Raw genomic sequence first — 22,902 nt, forward strand, 5'->3', positions numbered from 1 at the left:
CAGTGGCATTTTAAAAATGTCTTCATCTATTCTAGTCTAAAGCCTTTGAGGATCTCAGTTATTGCATGGAGAATGTGACTCCCAAGTCAGAGCTCTCTACAGTTTAGATGTTGACGCAAAAAAAAAAAAAAAAAAAAAAAAGTGTTTCTCCAGAGCACCAAGGGAGGGAAATGTGTTTCCTTGTGGGAAGGAAAAGTTTGCCTGGGGCCAGGAAAGATGGCTCAGCAGGTGAGAGCACTTACTGTATTTGTAGAAGATGCTGATTCTGTTCCCAGAACCTACCTGGATACTCACAACTACCTGTAATTCCAGCTTCAGGGTATCTGACACCCCTTCTGACCTCCATGGCTCTTGCATGTACTTGGTGCACAAATGTACACTCAGGTACACACACACATATACACCCTAAAATATAATATGTATGTATACATCTAAAGCTTGCCTGGGATCTCAAGACCTGGGGGCTCTGAGCAATTTGCTGAGATTCCTTATGAAGTCCCGTGCCTCAGGGCAGCATTGGGCTGCAGCCACAAGGAAGCAACCATGGCTTTCCTTCTGTTAATTTTCCAGTCTTGGAATGTGTGAGGAGCGGGTGTGGCAGCAGTCCCAAGATGGCGCCCGAGACTGCAGCTAAGTCTTATGACTTGCACCTGACTTCCTCATACACCTGAAAATAAGTCACAACAATTGTGAGAGCTGTGCAGGTGCACCATGATGCTGGCGGTGTAAACAAGTCCATATTTGGTGGAGTCGTGCCCCTGCCGCCCTGATTGGCTGAAGCTGCGTGCCTGGTGAGGTGATGTGGCCTGCTGTAAGTGGAGGGGGGCTGAGAGTATATAAGCAGACCTCCCTGGGTGCCTGGGGTCTCTGTAGCAGCATTGAGGTGTTCCTGCAATAAAGGCTGTTGAGAAGAATCCGACCGTGTTGTGTCTTCCTTGCCAGCCGAGGTGAGCGCAACAGAAATGGGCTCAACTAAGACATCCCTTTAAGGCCACTGCATCTCCACTGTATCTTAAAGCCCACCTGTTTTGTGCCACAGGCCTTGAGGACCTGGAATTTGAGAGTCTCAGAATTTTAGGTATGGGTTGTTCCTTTTTGGAGGGGTCTAGTATAAATAAGTTACATATGGATCAAGCGAGGGGGCAGTTTGTTAAATCAAATGAATGGTTCTGCTGTGTTTCCCCCAGTCCAGAGGTGTTCTTGAAGTTGTGTAACTAAGCAACAGCACTGAAGGACAGCAAGAGGGAGGTGAGAACCAGGACCACACCCTGTGTTCGTTTATGATGCAGATGATTTAAAGGGAAAAATCAATAGGAAAAATTAAGCTGTTTTACTCTAGAAGCGAGACTTATAAAAGAAAGGGAAGAAGAAAGATAAAAATGCACAGATATACTAGGTAAAGTGGCTCACAATTGTAAGCCAAGCACTCCAGAGGGTGAGGCCAGCATATTGTCATGAGGCAGAAGCCAACCTGGTCTACGTAGGAATCTCCGGGCTAGCATGAACCACAGAATTCGATCCTGTCTTGGAGAAGGAAGAGGATGAGGAGGAAGAAGGAGAAAAGAGAGGAGAGGAGAGCAGAGGAGGAGAGGAGAGGAGAGGAGAGGAGAGGAGAGGAGAGGAGAGGAGAGGAGAGGAGAGGAGAGAAATGATTTGACAGGGATGCTTATATATTCCTTTTCCATTTTCATAAATCCTTTATTGATAATATCCAATCCTTTATGGATAACCCTTTACCTTTCCACCACTTGCACTATCCTAAACATATCATATACCATTTTATACATAGTTCTGTGTAGTTGCTAAGGTGTTTTTATAGGATACAATAAGCATATTCACATTTTATATTTCATGGTTTAGCAAATGGCCTTGCAAACGTGTTTGTCATCTTTGTGGCTGTTGTTAGAAATTGAAAGTTTGGCTATTGTGCCAGGTGGCAATGAGCTTCAAGCTTTAGTGTATGCACTGTGATGTTCGGTTCATTATTATGCCTCTTTATTATGAGGTACCTAACTTATCTCCCGAACCTCTTGAATCTGCAAGCCTTCCTGAGTACACAGCTTGGATGCAGTGAAGAGGGTATTTTAGGAATAACCAGAAATGATAAACCTTGAAAAGGGACCACCTCACTGGCATTCTAAGAAGTAAGCCACTGTTCTTAGCTGCTAATGTCAGATTCTCTAACCCTTTAGTAAATATTTTGAGTTATTGTACATGAACATCAATAATAATATAGGAAGTGCTTCTTCCATTTGCAAGTGGGCTGGGTATAAAATGCTTGTTACTTGCTAGAGGTTCTGACTGCATTGTTACCTCAAAGCGATCCTGCAAAAACAACTTCTGAAGCCACAAAGTAGATGACTATATTGTCACTCCTAATTCTAAGAGCGTGAGTGAGCATGAGGAGAAAATCAGAGTAAAAGAAGCTGGAGGCCTGTGTTGGGGCGTTCCTGTAGGCAGGGCTGATGACCACGTTTTCCCAGAACTGAGAGAGTGAGAGCATGGCGGTGGGATGATACAGGGCAGGGAGAGTAGTGAGGCATAGAGCTGCATGTTTTCTCTGCATAAAAGCCATGTGGTTCTCTGATCTAGCTTCAAGAGAAAAAAAGCCAATCTGTTCAAAGGAATGTAGATAGAGGTCTACCGCCAGTCACCTCTCCTTCGGGATATGGCTCAGGTTTTGGGCCGAGCCATGATCTTCTTGGTCACCCTCCAGCCAGTAATTGAGCACTAAGGGAGATTAAGGCCTTGTCATCCCTGCCCAACATGGGTTCTCCGAACACAATATTTTTCTAAGTTGTGTATTGCGGCAGCTGAGGCTTTGCCAGATCTGCCTTCTGGCACGAGATCTCCCTGCCAAATTCTCCTTCCTTTCCCCGATTTCTTTTCACACGGTTCTGCTCAACACCATGCCTGGAAGGCTTTCTCTGCCCAGTTCTGCAACCTCATCTTTTGATCTTTCATGGGTCTTGTTACCCAATAAACTGTTGGCTCTTCAAACGCTGCATCAGCATCTGCTTCCTGAAGGACCCAACGGTCCTTTGTGAAATCTGTGCTGCTAAGAGGGATTATATAAACATGTACAGGCACCAAGTCAGTCTGATACAAATGCTGATGCAGGAGCGTTTAAATTCACTGTACACGGGTGACTAGAAAATGCTCCACAACCCGTCCCATGCCTCTGACTCTGCTTACCATCGCCTTATTGCTTTTAATGGCAGAGAGACTTTAAGCTTACACGTTTTCAGTACTTTTATCATTTCAGAGGACTATTTACATTTGCTCATGTCACTTCTCTGGGCAGAATCGGTTTGCTATGTTGAAAGGCCTGCTTTGCAATTCTCAGGAGGCTTTGCTTGCATCTAGTTTTGCCTGCCCCTTCAGTATTTATTGAAAGGAGGACTGGGCCCCATTTTGACCTAAATTCTATTCTATAGAATTTATGAATCTAGATCACCGTAATAATAATTGGATTTGAAACTTAAGGTGTTGCTTGAAAAAAAAATCCTCTTTGTTATTATGAGTTTTCTATTCTTCATTGAAAATCTGAGATGATTCTATCAACGCCTCCCTGATAAGAAAATTACTGAGGAAAAACCACGCAAATACAAGAGCACACCAGGAAGGTACCTCAGGAGCGCCAGTTTTGTGACGACATTTATGTGCTTGATATTTATGTTCACTGAAGAAAAGTTATGTTGGAAAACAAGGGAAATATTTATGGTTTTGTCTGCTTATATTTCAGAAGGCCCCACATATAACTTAGGTTCGGTGCACACAGGGAAGAAAGTGTGGCTGTGATCTCAGTGACTCCCCTTAAAGAGACCTGGTAACTTTTATTTCCCTCATTCTGACTCAAAGCAGAAAGAAAACATGAAATGGTTGATAAAGAAGACACTAGTCTAGGGAAGTCTATTTGAAAATTATCTTCTGAATTATTCTACTGCTGAATATTTATTTGTGGTTTTAGTTGATTTTTAAAACAAAAAACAAACAAACAAACAAAAAAACCCTAAAGCATCTTCAAATAATTACATATTTTTGTTTCAAGAGGGTTTTCTTTATTTAAAGCTATCAAATTTGTGACTGCGTTATCAAGATAGTGCTTTACTTACTTGGAGGGTACATATTCACTATATTTCCTGTTAATCAGCATTTAATGCCAAATCATAACTTCCATAATTGTTTGCTTCACATACAATTTTCATGAATATGTGTATTTATCTTTAAACATACCAAAAATGAGAATAACACTAAATATATTTTACTAGTTTCAGAAAAAAAGTATTCAGGGTTTGTTGTGGGTAGCCCTAGGGCTAATTATACTTGATGTTAACTTTGGTTCTCCTGTGAGGGGCTTTGAACAAGGAATGAGTCAGCACTCAGGTGATTTCTGGTAAACCTACTTCCCACCTTAATTTGTAAAATAAAAGAGAGCTGATGATTGGGCAGATAAAGGGAAGGTGGAGCAGGAGGTGAAGAAGGAGAAGGAGAAAATGCAAGAGGGAGTGGAGGAAGAAGAAAAGTGGAGCAGAAGCAGATGGCCTGGAGAAACTGCAAGTTCTAGGGGATGTGGAAGATGGTAGTGTAGCAGTAGATCTGCCCAATCTAGGCGTACAGCATGGATTCATATTAATTGAGTTGTATGTTTCATTGCTGGGGCATATTTGGGTTGGAGATTTACTGCAGCAAGAGTACAAAATGTCCTATGGGGTCATGGAATATTTATTGGTTGTGGCAGCTAGACTGAGTAATCTGCATATGTGCATGAGGTTAAGAGGGTGGCCCTAGCAAGCAAACAAAAGGTTATTGCCTTTCTAAAAACATTGTATTAGTCTAGTTTTCATTATTATAACAAGATGCCTAACTTTTGAAGGAAAGGGGTTTATTTAGCTTACAGTTAGTTGTTAAGGTTGAAAGTCCAAGGTTGTTTGGCCACATTGGCTAGGTCTCTCGTGAAGGCCTTCTAGCATGGCTTCACAGCAGGAATATTTGTAAGACTTGGAGACCACCTGGCCATGTGGGAAGCTGAAGACAGAGACTCCCAGCTCAGGTATAAGCTTTTTATGACAACCTTTATGAGAACTTCCTTCAGAAGAGCAGCACTTCTGAAGTCATGGCTACCTCATGACTCAACCTTAGGTTCTACTTCTGGAAAGCTCTATTAGTTCCAATATCACCACACTGGGACCAAACTTAGAACTTGTGACTTGAACCATACTGAATTCAAATTCAGATGATAGCAGACTCCATTTCTAGGTAAATCACAGCCATAGGCACTGGGATAAGAGTTCAGTACAAGGCCGGGCGTGGTAGTGCATGCCTTTAATCCCAGCACTTGGGAGGCAGAGGCAGACAAATTTCTGAGTTTGAGGCCAACCCCTGTCTACAAAGTGAGTTCCAGGACAGCCAGGGCTACACAGAGAAACCCTGTCATGAAAACAAACAAACAAACAAACAAACAAAAAGAGTTCAGTACATCGTTTCAGAGAACATAGCTGAGCCAGAGCAGAGCAGTAGGTAGAGTATTGTGTCTGTATCTTAATGGTTATAGATGGCTTTACCCTGTGTCCTTCTCACTTGCTTTCACTTATGGAATTCCTCTTGCAATTCATCTTTTCTCAGGTTAACCTGAAAGAAATTGCTATGACTCATGATGTTTTCATAGTTAATTCTAGAACAATTAACATTCATGAACTTATTAATGAAATCTAACATAACATATAGTTCAGATATCCTGAATATACATGTGAATGAACATGTTAATTACCTGGTACTCTATCTAACTCATGTTCAAACTCTTTCAATTTTGAATCATTATCTCTCAATGTTGATATTTTTGAAACTCTATCTATCTATCTATCTATCTATGTGTGTGTGTCTTTCTGTCTGTCTGTCTGTGTGTATAGGTGTGAGATGCCCACAGAATCCAGATGAAGGTATCAAATGTCCTGGAGCTGGAGTTCTATGTGGTTGTGAGCTGTTTATGGGTGGTGGAAAGAAGTCAGGCTCTCTGGAAGAGCAGCAACTGCTCTTAACTGCTGAGTCATCTCTTAAATGATTCCTCTAAATATATAAGGTGAACAATTATATATCACAGTTTTGAGCTTCCTTATTTATCATGGGTTCTAAATGCTTTACAGTTATGTAATTCTAATACAGTATACATATGAGATAGGTATTATCAGTTTCCTACTAAGGCAGCAGGGACTCAGACACAAGATGATCCAATAGCTTTCCCAGTACATTCGCTAGGAATTCCACAGCTGAAACCTTAAAGCAAGTATTCTGGTTTCAAAGTCCACAACCTTAAGAACCACATATTTCCTCTATAGTAAATCATTTATCCCAGTGCCTAAACCAGAGATCTTTGTACCTTTTTGGCTGTTGCTTATATGGAGTTCATTCAGATATCTCCTAGTACCTATGCATTCATGAGAAATTCTCTTTAATGCTGTCGTTGGTCAAAATAGATGGAATTTGGCACAGAAGCTTATAATTAAGGGAACAATGGTTATATATATATATATTTTTAAAGTTAAGCACAAGGTCTTTAGAAGGTCTTAAAAATTGTTCTCTGTCTCTCACTAGTGTTAACTTCTTTGTGAGTGGACATTAAGTAGAGTGACTTAGAGTCCTTAATATGTACCAGTAAATATGAATGTGTATGTCCCATGGATAATGTTCAATCACTCTGAAGCATTTGGAAGTGTTTAACCATATTTCAGTGGCCCAAGGACATGTCAAAGCAACGTACATAGGTATTAATATTTTCTATTTTTGTTACTGAATGGCTGCCTAAACTTAGGAATAGATCATCTACTTATAGAAAGTCCCTGATGGTTGGCTATTCTGAGCATTCCACACACCAAGCACGTTCACATTCACAGAAGCAAGGCATGCCACACTTTAGGGATGATATCTTTGATGGATGAATCCTGTAACTTTGACTTTCACTGAGTGCCAAACTGTAAATCACTGGAAGGAAAAGTTAAGGGGACGTGGTCATCATGCCACTCAGGCTGCTGGGAGGACTAAGGGTTTTTTTTTTGTTCAAGTAGGTATGAGGGGTTAAATCTGGCTCATGGCACTAGATAATGGTTGTCCACTATCGGAGGATGGGGCGAGGGAATCTGGGAGGAGGGTAAATCAAAAGCGTCTGGCACCGTTGAGGAGCAGGCTGTGGGAAGCCCCAGGCTCCCTCCTGATAACTTATCTGTCTTCTGTAGTGAGGCTGGATCATGCAGCTGAAATATAGCCAGGGTATATTTTTACATGTGTGGCATTGCAGAGATATTTATAGCAAATAAAATAGCTTAAGCTGATCTATGTAGAAAGCAATGACATTGATGGAAAAAACAAATAATAATCCATTTAGATTTCATCAGTGTTTACTTGGTTTTTGTTTATTTTAAAGAATTAGTATGTAGTGCATTGGTGGTTTTGCTTGCATGCCTGTGTGAGGGTGTTGGATTCTGGAGTTAAAGACAGTTTGTAAGCTGCCATGTGCATGCTGAGAATTGAACCTGGGTCCTCTGGAATATCAGTCAGTGCTCTTAACCACTGAGATATCTCTCCAGTCCATTCCTTTTCTTCTTAAACAAACAAACAAACAAACAGCAACAGCAGCAAGAGCTTTCCAGCAATCTTTACACATATAAGAGGAAAGCAACGATCTTATCCCCACGCCACCCCCGCCTCTGCGCATCCTTAGAATATTTATAAGGAAATCTTGTCCATTCTTTCCCATTGCCTAAACATTTCTATGTACTCTATAAGATATAAGGATTATTTAGAAAATATATCCACAATATCATGTCACCTAAACCATTTCATAGCAGTTCCCTAATGTGCTCAAAAGCGTCCGTCAGTGTTAGATTCCTCCCCACCCCGCTTTCTATTTTTTGTAATTTCTAAGTTTGTTAACATCAGAAATAAAATGTTAAACAACCCTTTTAACTCAATCTGAGGAGTTCTTGTGCCCATCTCTGTTTATCTTCCTTGGAACTCACTTGTTGAAGAAACTCACTCTAAGTTTAGAAGTCTCCACCATGAGACCTGAATTTAGACATTGGCATGGTTATACATTCCCCTTTTATCTGTAGGAATATTGTACAGATAGCATGCACACCTCTGTCAGGGGAGCATTGTGTTCACTTGTATTTCCTGACTATTGCTCAGATCACATGTTCATGTGCTCTTTCATTCTCCTATCTTTATTAAATAAATAAAATGTAATAGTTACAGCTAAAGTCCTATCCCACTCTTTCCCTCCCTAGAGCAAAAGACTGTGCTAAGTCTGTGTGTTTCATGCTTTTTACACTTTAACTAAATATGCATATTATTCTAAAGTGGATCCAAAATATGTATGTGCATATTACATTTTTACATATTTGCTGTTACGCTTATTTGCAGTTTTCATTTGAGGCTGAGCTCTGTTGATGTATGAAGGCCTAATTGACATGGCCCTATTTGAAGATTATCGACTTTGTTCTTATGGATAATTCTGCCGGTTTTTTTTTTTTTTTTGAGTTTCCTTAATATAAATAGCACTGTGACGCAGATTCTCATACCCAAGTCCTTGTGCATGTGTCCTGAAGTTACTCTGTTATAGCAGGCAATGTTCCAGGTTACAGTGTTGTACTAGACTTGCCCATGCCAGCTCTATTGGCATTTTTTTCCCTTCATTAAAAACATGTATGTGTCTGTGTATATCTGAAGAAGTCTGTGTCATGTGTGTTCAGATGTCCACAAAAGCCAAAGGAAGATATCAAATCTCCTGGAGCTGGTGTTAATGGAGATTTGTGAGCCACCTGATGTAGGTGCTGGCAAAGAAACAGGTCCTCTGCCAGAGCGATAAGCACTCTCAACCACTGAGCTGTCTCTTGGGTTCCCTGTATTTCTAAAATCTAAAAAGTTAGTGATTTGGCTATTAAACCCAAGAGCTATTAAAATTGTATAACAGGAACATATGATTAAGTGAATTGTATTGAAGCAAAGGTAATACTCAAAGCTAATCTCTTACTAATTATTTTACTGAGTGCATGAGAATTATCTATGCCTGAGGCTATTAGCAGTTATGATAACAGTCTAAGGAAATACTCTATACTGTGTGTGACTATGTTTCTTGTCCCACCTCTTCCCCAGGTGACATTACATTGTCTACTTGTAATCACCTGTATTAGAGTATTTTCACAATAGAGTGTCATGAATCAGAGCTGAATATATCACTTTGCTCACCAACTAGACATACAAAAGTGAGATCCAAATCATAACGCACACAAATAGTGTATTGTGTGTGCAATCCTTAAATAGCACAAAAATTAAGGGATTTTTCCTTCCAGCCCTCAAAATCTATTATCACACAACACCTCCAAAAGTCTCATTAGAAGGCTACATTCAAATTCTTCAGGAAGTGATGGATGATTTAGTGAATGACAGAGAAATTTAAAGCTCTAATTCAAGAATACTTCACTCAAAAACATATTTATGGTGGAAAAATTATTTTGTTTTGAAAGAAAATACAGGAGATTATCTTTGTAGCTCATAAGGAAGCCCCACTCAGAACCATTTTTCAGAAACAGTCTCATTTGTCAGATGTAAAGTGTGTAGATGGATGGCTGTGTCCAGCTATTACCTTAGTCTGACCCATCTCTTGTTCATGCTGTCACTGGGAAAAGGTTCCCCAGACGATGACTGAACAAAGAACTAATCAATGTTCAAGCTATTTCTACGTAATATAAGATGCCCTGGGAGACATTTTTGATTCTGGAATCCATCCAAGGGGCAGAAATCTTATCAGTTCTGCATTCAGATCTAATAACCTCCCCCACTCATTCTTCCTCATTTCATACATATCATACCCACATATAACCTAACTGTATCTCAGAGTCTGTTCTCTGGGAAAACCACTTAGCACAGTTGTTATAACAAGGAGTTAGGGAAGGTTTTACCCTTTCATAGTTTAAAGTTTTATTCGGAAACTCTTGGATTTGTGTTGGAATTACTGATTTTTATCACAGTAAGACTTGTATACAATTCTACTGTTTGAAATCTCAAAGAATGATTTTGGGCTCTTGGGCATGTGCCAACATGCCTGACCAAAAGTACATTTACTTAGGATGCTATTGTTGTCATGGCTGGGAGCTTGAACATCAAGTCTTCTCCTAAGCAAATGTTTGCCTGATTACTGTTGGTCAACACTGCCTTCAAACAGCAGGCGATTAATAATCATTTCAAATTGTCCCTCTTCTCCATCTTACAAAGAAGAATCAGGGCTGGAGACACTTATCAGGAATGCTGTGGCCAATTGACTGTGTTCCATCTTAACTTGGTGTGGTGGAATGAGTGTGTGTGTGTGTGTGTGTTCCAGCTTTACTCAGTAGTATTACCATTGTATCTAAATAATTGCTGTCTAGCTGTACTTAAGGAAATATATTTATATTATTTTTGTAACAAAGAGTCTTGCCCACATTGCTTCAAAATAGCACAAAGGAGTGTCTGCTGCATGGGAGGGGGAATGTCTTCCAGCACTTGGCTAGTATCTAACACTCTCCAGTGGACACCAACTATATCCCTGTTGGCTGGAGGCAGCACATACATGTTGCAGCTATAAATAGAAAGGTTGTGCAAATATGCATGGGTGTTCCCCTTCTACCACACACACGTTCCTATTCTGTGATCTTTTCTTGATCTCCAATAATTGGCCTTTTCCACCCTGTAGTGCCAAGAAGATGAGAGCCATATGTTCACCAATTGGACTAGGAATGCACACCCTAGCATTTCTTGGAAATAAAATAAGGCACAATTTCTTTAAAAAACCATTTAGAGATTGATATTGAATGAAGAACAAGTAGGAATTAAAAGGAAATAGTTCTATTGTAAGACTTTAAAATTAGCTGGTTCCAAACCTCTTATGACACAGAGCAGCATTTATCTGATGAGGCAAGGTGCTAGACTAGACTCAGTGGCAGGAATGATTTAGATTCTGGCATTGCAAAGGTCTTAGTTCTCTGTGTAAAATTTAATACCCCCAAATTGCCTAGATGTGAATGAGAAAAGACACTGTGCCCATCCCAGTCAGCCTTCAAAGCAAAGCTAATCAGAAGATGTGCTCAGGCAAGGAGGGAGCCCAGCTCCTTGTCTACCCGGTCAGGGCCACACTCTCGGAATTCAGTCTCCCCCAGAGAGTCAAGATTTCTCTTTGTTTTCCTTGTACCTATCAAACATCTGGTGGCAGTGTCTCTCCCAATTCAGTTTTTTCTGTAGGGTCTGAGAACCAGAAAAAGACAAAAAGAGAAAGTTTTCTCATGATTACCCAGAGCAAATGAAGTAAAATGTATACCTGGAATTAAAAAAGGAAAAATCTACCAAACTAAAGAAATGGGAAATGCAGTTTATGTTCAGGTTGGTTTAGAGTTTAAAACATAGATGCCTGGGAGCAGGCCATTATAATAATATATAATGCTAACCTTCCACCAACAGCTTAGTTTCACTGTGTTTAGATGAATCACTTATGTCAAGATATTGGGGAAAAAGAAAAAAATCCATGTAAAGACATACATTCCCAGTAGCTTTCTGCCATGCTTGTGGCAACAAAAACAATCTTCTCACACCCTCAGGCCTTGAAACATCTGACCCACCGAAGGACTGGCTATACTTTAAACGCTGCTTCTCACAGTCTCTAGTTCCAAATCTGTGGAAGTGCCACAGAGGATTATTTTGTGATCCTTCATGTAGCAAAACTAGTATATTTAATCAACCTTTAAGATATTTTTTCCTTTATTCTTTGTTACCTGAAAATAGAATACATTTTATCTTAATAGCCCATTATAAATTAGTTAGTATTTCTTTCATTAAAAAATAAAATAAAATAATGGCCTGTTTTAAAATAAAAGAAATAAAATAACACAACAACAATCATATCCATATGAATTTCATTTTTAAGACCTTCTTTGCACTAGCCACAGTGCTAATTATTTTATAATTAGTATATTTTTGCAAGGTTGGGAAGCAGTATCTCCCTGGATAGCATAGGTTTGCCCTGAATTCATGGTCCTTTTAAGAGCCACACACAGGCTCTCAAGTACTGGAATTATAGATACATGCCACCAACCCTAACTTTGGAATTATCATCACATCTAAAGAGATAAGAAAGTAATAATATACAAGTGTTGGCCTTGTTTTGTATACTAAAGAACTGGTATCAAAGTGAGTTAATATATTTGGGATATATGTTAGATATAGATATGTCTATAGATATAGATATATCCAAGTTAGATATAGATAGACCTTCCAGATCTGTCTGAATACAGACTACACCCTTCCACCAAGTTATCATGCTTCCTGCTGCATCTTGTCCACAGTTAAGGACAGCACAACAACAATGGTAAAATCATTACAGCAGCAAGCATTATGTGCCATTCATGTGAATGAAACTGCGTATGTGTGCATATGCTTGCATACTCATTTGATAGAACTAATTAATAAATAGGAACACCATTGCCACTATTTCACAGAAGAGGTAGCTTGAGTCCCAGAAGCATTCTTCAAGTGGCAGAGCCAGCACTGAGTCAGGCAGACTGTTTAGGTTTGCCCACAAGGATATCAGCAAGAAGTACCAAGAGCCTCTCTTCCCAACATGAGCACCCAACTCAGTCTCCACAAACATTCATTAATCTATTTCAGGAAACAAGTTAATTCATATTCCAGTTGATTATCTCCCTACGACTTCTCCTGAGTCCCACAGGCTTCTTCAAGAACATAGTTTTGCAAGCTTCAAAGTAAAGGTATATATAATTATTTCTTTGGGGGCATTTTATTGGGAGGTCAGGACTTAGCCACATAAAACAAATTAAATTGTAGGGCACAGAGGGAAGAAGTATACCAACATGTTTAGCACTTAGCATGAGCCAGGCAGTTTGTTTATGTGTGTATATTCTCTCAGCACCTACAGCTTTCTATAGTTTTCATTGTACAGAGAATGGTGAGAGTAGGTGGGACATAAAGAGACACAAATAAGATGGCATCATTGGTAGGGCATGTCTGTGTGATTACCTAAGCTGACACACCAGAAAAATGTTCAAAATGAATTCTCGGCACAGGAAGAAAGAGAAACCTTTGCTGTGTTCTCTAAGGACAGAGAGGGCGCACTAGGAAGCTGTCGAAACTACGTTGAGGAAAAGCCTGACAGCATTGCCACATTGAGGAGGACATGGACCCTAACGGAGCCAAGGTGTTTCACAAGAGTGAGCAGTGGGTCTGGCTTCCATCTCTGTTTATCACACTGGGTGCTAGGAGACCGTGTGGAGAGTTTTGAGTAGGAAGTCATTGTGCGACTTGGTGAGACCTGACTCTGGAGGACAATATCATAATCAGTAAAAGGAAATGATTGTTTGCTGAGCACATCTATTATAACTAACGATGAGATTAATGGAAAGTCTAGAGTTAAAATTCAGAATTTGGCAAATGATATAGAAAGTTTGGCCAATTTTTTTTTTCTCACAAATCTGCTGCACTTAAAAAAAAATAGTTAAAGATCTTCAAAAATAATGTCCAGGCAATTGAAAAAGCCAGCATGTGATTTACAATATGCCACTGAATTTGAAGCGCGTTGCGGGAGCGTTTACTTATACCTCATGAAGACAATGATTTAAAGCATGGACTGGAGCCACCAGCGTGGGCAGGAGTGGAAAAGGTTATTGCAAAAACAGCCTGTCTTCCCTTGCATAGAAAAAAACCAGAAGCAGGGAGTATATCTGTAGTCGGTGTGTCTAAATGGCTATATCACCCTAAAAAATGTGGGTCAACACTGGGCTTTAAGAGTCAAGAGGAATTCCTCCTCCTTCCCCCTCCCTCTGTCCCCTCAGGACCTGTGAGGCCCTCCTTGGTGATCAGGGTGGGAGATAAACAGCGAGGAGCTGGAACTGAGATTTGGAACGGAGTACTCTGAAATCGCTACACCAGCTGGAGCAAAGAGTCCAAAAAAACAAAACATAAATTTCTTGGAAAATGACCCTGTCTTTTGGCAATTATTACCATGAATGAGAATAACTCAAAATCCGAAGTGTAGCGCGCCTTCCCTCGCACTCCTTGGAGCTGCGTTCTACTCTCGTGTTTTCTGTCATGATTGTAGCTGACAGACTTTGAAGGACACATACTATAAGACAATATAAAATTTTATTTAGTCTGGTGATTTTTTTTAAAGATTTATTTGTTTTATTTTTATGAGGACACTGTAGCTGTCTTCAGACACACCAGAAGAGGGTGTCAGATCCCATTACGGATGGCTGCTGGAAATCGAACTCATGACCTCTGGAAGAGCAGTCAGTGCTCTTAACTGCTGAGCCATCTCTCCAACCCCTAATTTGAAGATTTTTTTCATTTGTGTTGTACTTACCTGGCAGGGGAGTTTTCATGGCCACAAAGATAAGAGTTTCCCAGAATACATGGAACTCTTGCCTGCAGAATGTGCCGACCTGTGTCCAAATATAGGAAACTCCACGGAACAGTTTTGGATAGTGTATTCACACCTGTTTCTGTTATTAAAAAATGTTATAAATTTACTTCTGTGGGATAATTCCAAAGTGATAAACATATTTAAATTTTACTAATGTATACACTTTGAACATTTCTATATTTCTACATAAAATATAATAATTTAGTATTATGAGTGAGAAACCCCTGTGATTAGGACCTCATAGCGGAACTGAAGCAAACAGTAGAAGGACTTACTGCTTTTTGCCAATTATTTGAGGTGGGAAGTCATATGTAGTATAAGGAGCCTGAATAATAAATTCTAGCTTATTCATGGTAAATATACCATGTACAACGAGGGTCTTTCTCTGAACAGATAAGTTTCATCTTTGTAGCATCATAGATGCTTTGAGTTTGGGAAACCAGACAGACAAAAAAGAAAATTGTTTCACCTGTTTTGTACCCAAGAACGTTGTTCCCCCCACTCCGCCCCTGATGTTCTTTCTTACACTCTCTCAGTGTTTGCGAATTTAGCAGTGAATATAAGCATGACATTATATTTCACTAACTCCCTCTTGAAGTTGGAATTCTAGTCTCAGCTTTGCCGTTTAACACTACGGTCTTGAACATCCTTGACCCCTGGGATTCAGCTTTTGCTATGCTTTTTATTTTTCTCCACTCATGTATTTCAACATATTTATTATATGTCTTCTCTTATGCCTAACCCTGTGTTAGACACAGGGGCGGGGTGTAGAAAAATAAACACTTTACGTAAAAACTCAAGCCTTGGCAAGCTCAAAAACTTCTGCGAGGATATAGACAAATCATTGTAGTGATAATTAGATGGTTATGTTTTTTTGCATTTATTTGTTTGTTTGTTTGTTTGTTTTTGAGACAGCGTTTCTCTGGTAGTCCTGAAACTCATTCTTCTGTAGACCATGCTGGCCTCAAACTAAGAGATTTGCCTGCCTCTGCCTCCAGAGTACTGGAATTAAAGACATGCACCACCATCATGTGGCTGATGTTATAGGTTTTTGATTGGTTGGTTTTTTTGAGTGGCAGGAAGGAATATAGCAGTACATAGGCTGAAATGTAACAATAGATTCTAAAGTTTTCTGTGTGAATTCTAAATTCCAAAGTGTGTCTGCCACATAGTGGGTCTAATAAACTGTGTCTGAGTTGCAAACTGTCATTTGAATAAGAGTAAAACTATTAAGGAACCAGAGTTTCCTAGGTTTTGTTTTATGCCACCTACTTGTCAGGAAACAGAAAACAATCTTCTTGTTGGTGGGTTGAAAGAAAAGGGAAGAATTTGCCTTATCTTGGGAATAGAAAAAAATATTTCAAGAACTGAAATTTAATATGTCTCTTTGACGTGCATAAACCTTAAAGAGTTCATATAAGCAATTTGGAGAATTTTGTTTGTTTGTTTGTTTGTTTGTTGTCTTCCACACTGCTTTGGTGTCTTATTCAAAAGTTAATTCCTTTGACGAGTACCTTTATATTATGTTCAGAAAGAGGCTTAGAACACAGGCGAATGGTTGCTTAACATTGAGCAAGGGATTTAGATTGAATGAATTCAATTCCGTTTTATACAACTCATCACCTTTATTTAAAAACATCAGTTCCTTCTTTTGATTAACTCATACATAACTACTTGTCTTCCAGTGTGTTGAAGCAGTAAGTCAGACAACACTTGCCACAGTAGTGTCTGTCAAAGTGGCTTCCCGTGAAAACTCCAGCACCACATTTATCAGAAGGACACACTCAACAAAGGCGGCTAACATTCTGTTTTTATTCACTTTACAGTATTTCAGCACAGCCAACTTAACCTTCTTCCTCTTATGCTTATTTTTGGGAGTGATGTAAGATTTCTTTTTCTTAGCACCAACTTGAAGTCTCAACACAAGATGATGGGTGGACTCCTTTTGAACAAAGTATGGCCATCTTCCAGCTGCTTGTCAGCAAAGATCAGCCTCTACTGAGGAGGAGGAATTTCTGCCTTATCCTTTACATTTTCTACAGGATCCTAGGGATCACCCTCAATCGTGATGGTCTTCCCGTAAGGGTCCTCACAAACACGTGCATCTTGATGGTTTCACCCCCAGATGGAGAATCAGAAAGGCACTTATCACGTTTTTATCTGGTAAAAGGATAAAAATGAAAAGTGGAAGGTAGAGAGCAGGATTCCTGGTTAAGATCACTTACTTTTCTTGTAACCCAGGTTCGATTCCCAGCACCCAGTTTGAGCCACACAACCATAGATAACTCCACTTCCAGAGACTCTAAGGGCCATTTCTTGCCTCTCTGGGATACTGCAAGCATGTGAAGCACACAGATGCATGTGGGCAAAACACTCTTACATACAATAAAAATAAGGGTTTGTTGTTGTTGTTGTTTTGTTTTTGTAGGTTTTTTTTTCAAAATGGAAGAAATCTGGCCTCATAAGTTAAAGGAACTTTGTTGTAAGACAATTTATGAAACAGGATGACTATTCTGTTTCAAGCTAATCTAACATGGAATATTTCAAATCTCAAAGGCAGCCCCAGAAGCTATAGGCTTGCTCGGCGGATGAGGCTCACATCTGCAGGGAAACCCTGCTTCTGTTGATGCTCAGTAGCATTAACTGCTTCAGTAGCACTGTCTTTGCCATCCACAGTAGTTTGTGTTACTGTGGCTCTGTAAGATCAAGAAGTAAATACCAAGTAACAACAGAAGTGACACCCTTGGGAAAACGTTATCACTTGGAAATAGAGCCAGAAATATATTGGCCTGACTCGTGGGATTGGATCTGAAGGGACAATGTTGTGATAAGAAAAATAGTGAGATGGAGAGAGAAAGAGAAACAGAGAGACGGAGAGACAGACAGACAGACATACACAGAGAGAGAACAAAGAAATAAAGTCATCCAAAATAAATAGGCAAAGGAGCCTGAAAAAGTGAGGTTCAAAAGATTTTTTTTCATACTGATACAGAGTAGCTAAGAATATTTACAGAGATTTCAAGGAAAACACCATCTTTGGGAAAGGTTTTCTTTGATCATTTGACCGCTTTTGAATAAAAATCCCCAAACACCAGTACCTCAAAAGTCAGAAGATCAAAACCTGACAGGGATCAAAACTTGAATCAATACTCAAAGAAAAGTTTACAGAAAGAGGACTGGGTCAAAACAAAGAATATAAAATGCACAATCACTAGCTTAAGATTCTAGCTTTCCATTCTTAACAAGCAGTAGGTTTGTTACCTGCTCCAGATTTGTTCAGAGCCTTGACAGGGACAGGACAGACTTTGCTCTGTGTTTCATGTTACCAGGCTCATGAAAACTGGACTGGGTATATATTCCTCTTGCCCACTTCACTTAGCACCTGAAGCCAGTACAGGTCAGCTCTGCTACATCCTATGATAGAAGAGACTTTTCTATGTGCCCAAGATCATATATATTACTGTTTAGCCTGGAAAGAAGGTGTTAGTGCTGATGGTGTTACAGTCAGAAGGCCGAATGAGGTGACACATGCTGTTGAGGCGACACATGCCATTGCAGTTAAATACTGGAGCCTAATTGTCTTAATTTTTATCATACCATTATGAGTTGCTTATTTGATTTCAGGCAAATTGCATGTGTTTCTATTTCTCATTTTCCTCATCTGCATATAAAATGATATTTAATGTCTACCTGGACACAGCCATTACAATTATGGGATTATAGCAGTTGTGGTGATCTGCACTGGGCCTACACAGTGCAGGAAAAATAATAATCAGCCATTGATGCAGTAGGATTTCAAGGGGGCATAGCCTTGTTGGTGAAGTTTGGCCACTGAGGGATGCTATGGGGGGATCATTGTCGTCAGTTGTGAACCCCCTAATGAGTCTACCAGACTCTAATGGACAACTCCACATGTTTGGTTAAACAGATGGCTCTGGTTAAACTAGTGGATCAGAAAACAAAGACATGGTCATGGCTCCGGAGAGGAACTTACAAGGGGCAAGCCCTATATGAGTGTATGAACTACGTAAAGTTAAATAATAAAAAGAAAAGGTGACTGAAAGACTGCTAAACAAAACAAAGGTAACGATTGCTTGGCAAAAACTCCTGCTAACTGTGAAAATATCAATATTGCAGTTGTTAGTGTACGGATTCAAATGGGAGCACCTACTTTCTAGTTTTATTTGCTAATACCTTCCAAGTCCTTAGACTTTCCATAATACCACATTGAAGATGCATCTCTAATTATAGCTCTACTTGTGACAGGTGTGAAATTGCAATAGGTAATTTGCTTATTTCTCTTGATACAATGCATGTGATTTGAACACAGAAAAATAGTGTTAAAAGCCTTTAACAATAACTTTTGGCATTTCGACAACCTGAGAGAAGTTTCTATTTGTATTCATTTATAGTTTAAGAAAAGTGAGAGAATTACTTTTTAAATGATGCATTCTCTTTGGGGTCATGTGTATGCATATGGGGTATGGGGGTGGGGTGTGTGTGTGTGTGTGTGTGAGAGAGAGAGAGAGAGAGAGAGAGAGAGAGAGAGAGAGAGAGAGAGAGAGAAAGGCTACACTTTTTAAAGGAGTTGAGAATGAAGTTCAGCTGTAGAGCCCTTGACTGGGGTTGATTGATTACTACCACCACAAATAATGAATCACAAAAAGCAAGGAAACATGTTCTTCCCCTAGAGCAGAGCTTCCCAATCTTCTTAATGCTGCGACCCTTTAATACAGTTCCTCATGTTGTGGTGACCCCCAACCATACAATTATTTTCTTTGCTAGTTCATAGCTGTAAGTTTGCCACTATTGTGAATCGTGATATAAATATCTGTGTTTTCTGATGGTTGTCGGTGACCCCCATAAAAGAGTCAGTCAACTCCCAAAGGGACACAACCCACAGCTTTGAGTACCAGTTCCCTAGAGCATCTAGCATCGTTCTATTAACCATGAATTTTGGCCCCTAAGATTTTTTTTTTTTTTTTAGACATCTAGCCTTGAACTCTAAGGTAGTGAATTTGTATGGCAGCAAAAGTACATGGTTCAATGGCCATAAAAAATAAATACAACATTAATATGAGTTTTACGTATGTATGTATGTATGTATGTATGTATGTATGTATTTATTTATTTTGTTTTTTTCGAGACAGGGTTTCTCTGTGTAGCCCTGGCTGTCCTGGAACTCACTCTGTAGACCAGGTCGACCTTGAACTCAGAAATGTGTCTGCCTCTGCCTCCCAAGTGCTGGGAATAAAGGCATGTGCCACTACTGCCCAGCTAGATCAATGTGAACTTTAAAATTCCGTTCTTTTAATATACATGCTTATTTCTTAATAAAATCTCAACCTTTTTCTAGTACAGTTTTACTTTTAAATCAAAGATGCATTTAAAATTTTCTGTGCAATATTAAGACCAGAGGTCAATTTCAACTAAGAAGTTCTGTGAGATGTTTTACAAACACAACATTTATTTCAGTGACAGCATAGCTTTTTTTAAGCTTTTTTCTTTCCAACAAATATATGTTTCTATTTCCTCTTTTTAATTTAGTCTAAATACATGTTGTAATTGTGCTTCTTTATTGCTGTGATAAAACATTGACCAAAAACAACTTAAGGGAAGAAAAGATTTATTCCATATTACAGCTTGCAGTCTATCACTGAGGGAAGCAAGAGCAGGAACTCAAACTTAGAGGTAAGAACTGAAGCAGGTGCTGAGGAGAAAACCTGCTTAAACTGGCTCGTACCCCATGGCTTTTTCAGCCTGCTTTCTTATATAATCCAGGACCATGGGCCATGGGTGTCACCACCCACAGTGGGCTGGGCTCTCCCCCATCAATCATGTTGAAGAAAAAGTCCCCACACCCTTGCCTACAGACGAATCTGATCGAGATGCACTCTCTCTCTCTCTCTCTCTCTCATTTGAGATTCCCTCTTTCCAGATAGCCCTAGTTTCTGCCTAGTAGACAAAGAGCTAACCAGCACAGTGCCTATACTTTAAAAACAAAAGGAAAAAAAATGTGTCTAGCTTGATTTGTATTTTGAGTTTGTTAGGGAATCGCTAAAGGGAGATCCCAGACTCAGATAGTGTGCAAAAGCAAAGAGTGTTTATTCTGCAGAAACAGCCAGCATGCAGAAGTCAACCAAAAATGGCGACAACTTGAGGAGCTCACAGGTCGTCTTTTTATAGGGATGAGGAGAATTTTCCAGAAGGGTTAGGTAACCTCTGTGGGTAGCAGCAAAGCAATGGCATTAGTACAGTTTTGACTGGTTGCTATGTGAGTTTCGTTATCTTAAGTGAAACCTTGAAGAATGTTGTAGACCAGCTCAGTTCAGGCCTTGTTATCTCCTCCAGCTAGGTGTTCCAGGAGCTGATTCAGCTCCCGACTTATCCTCCCTAAGTCAGGGCCATCAGTGATCTATGGTTCATCTTCAGTGACTCCCTCTGAGAAGACCAGTTTGCTTCCTGGGGAATTGAAATTTTTATTCCCAAGATTTTTGAATCTCTCAAGTTGACACTTGCACTTTTTTGAGAGTAGCAATATCAATGAGGAGGTTTTTGTACTGAAAGTCAGGAGTCTAGTAATTCTAGGGCTCTTCTTTTATTTCTAAAATGTTATCTAATAAACAAATTAGTAGGAAAAGCTCATAGAAAGCATTTAGATTATAAAAAACCCACTATTTCATTGGATATCCTTGACTTTTATTTTGTTAAGAATTATAATCTCAAAAAAAATGAAAAAAAATCTAACATATTTTATACTCTTACAATTTTTAAATTTTTAAAAAGTACTCTAACTTGTGTATGTGTGTATATGTGTGTGTTTGATATATAAATAGAAATACATAACCACTCCTTCATAGTGTTTCCAAGACTCTTAATCATATTGGATCCACTAAATTTGATCATCTATGCAGAGAAAGAGTATGAGAATAAATAAACACAGAAGCTCTGAATCTTCTCTGGGCTTCATCTTTCTCTGCTCCCCTTAAACAATTGCTTGTATGTCTTGTTATCTGTCATACTTCCTGTTCAACAGAACACAGCTCTCTCCATCCCAACCCAGCAAAGACACCTGTAGCAGGTGAGTTAGAACTTCCAATAAGAACGCCTGAGAGTCAACTGAAAGACCAGGAAATATTTGCTTGCTAGCATGCATCTCCCCAAATTGGAATACAGCCACAAACCCTCGGGGCTAAATCCCAAGCCCCCAGATCAGCAGCCTGGAACATCTGGGTAAGGATTATGTGTTTCTAGGGTTTTGTGTTGAAATTAATCTCCATGAAGTAAGGTCCTCTTGGGGGACTCTGCAGCAAAATGCTCAAACCAACAAGCACTCATTTAATGTGACTTTCTAAAAGTGGAATCACTGTATTCTTTCCTGGACATAGTAAACAGAAAATATTTAAACTTTGTCCTGAAGTAGGAAGTGTTCTAACCCTACAGAAACATCAGTTATAGATAAAATCTATCTATTGCACACAAGAGGAACAATACTGGAAACCCTGTATAAGACAAAAGCAGGAAGCTACTGTGTGCACATGAATGCACAATTTTACAAGAGAACTGTAGAAAGTAACCAATACATTTAGTATATGGTTCTTACACATCCACACTGATGGATAATACTTTAACATCCTTTTTGACCTTTTTCTCCCCTTCCAAGATTGCAATATTCTCCTCATTGAGGGATGGCCAGAGGTGAACTCTGCAAGGTACTGGCGTGTGCTAGCTCAGAGCTCTGAGACCTTATACAGGCTATTGCAGGCGCCCTTTGTCAACATACTTGTCTTGGTCAGAAGTAACAGGAGAGCACAATGTATCAGGGTTAATTGCTAGGAAGAAAATGTGTGAATTCAGGGGAATATAAATAGGCTAGCAAGAGAGGGAAAGTCAGGAACAGAAATTCTAGAATATTTACTTGCTTTGAACTGAAAGAGAGGGGAGTCGAGGAAGCTAACATTTCAATAACACTTGACTTTTAAAATCATGCATTCATATTCGCTTTTCTAAAGGCTGCCTCCCCATGTCAAACTTCCTAAAATATGAAAGAAAGATACATGCACATGAGGTCAACCCAAAACCATCATGAGCACAGTGACCGAGAATCTAGCCAGCTTCTTGCTATATGAAGGCTGTCATAGGGGGTTATCACATCTGGGGAGAGATTTCCACAAAAGAGAGATGATTGAATCATGAAAGAGAGAATTCAAGTTAGAGATTAAAAGGTAAAATGAAGTCAGAATGGCCAGGTATTGGGGACTTTGGTTATGTGGTGTTGAAGGAATTCTTTTTTTTTTTAATTTTTAATATTTTTATTACATATTTTCCTCAATTACATTTCCAATGTTATCCCAAAAGTCCCCCATAGCGCCCCCCACTTCCCTACCCACCCATTCCCATTCTTTTGGCCCTGGCGTTCCCCTATATTGGGGCATATAAAGTTT

The 22,902-nt window shown here is 39.5% G+C and overlaps 1 pseudogene; it reads right to left on the bottom strand.

Moving 5' to 3' along the window:
- Positions 1 to 16,128: 16,128 nt before the first annotated feature.
- Positions 16,129 to 16,563, bottom strand: LOC110302340 (annotated as a pseudogene).
- Between the last annotated feature and the right edge of the window lie 6,339 nt (positions 16,564 to 22,902).

Source organism: Mus caroli, chromosome 1 (genome assembly GCF_900094665.2).
Source record: "Mus caroli chromosome 1, CAROLI_EIJ_v1.1, whole genome shotgun sequence".
NCBI lineage: Eukaryota > Metazoa > Chordata > Mammalia > Rodentia > Muridae > Mus > Mus caroli.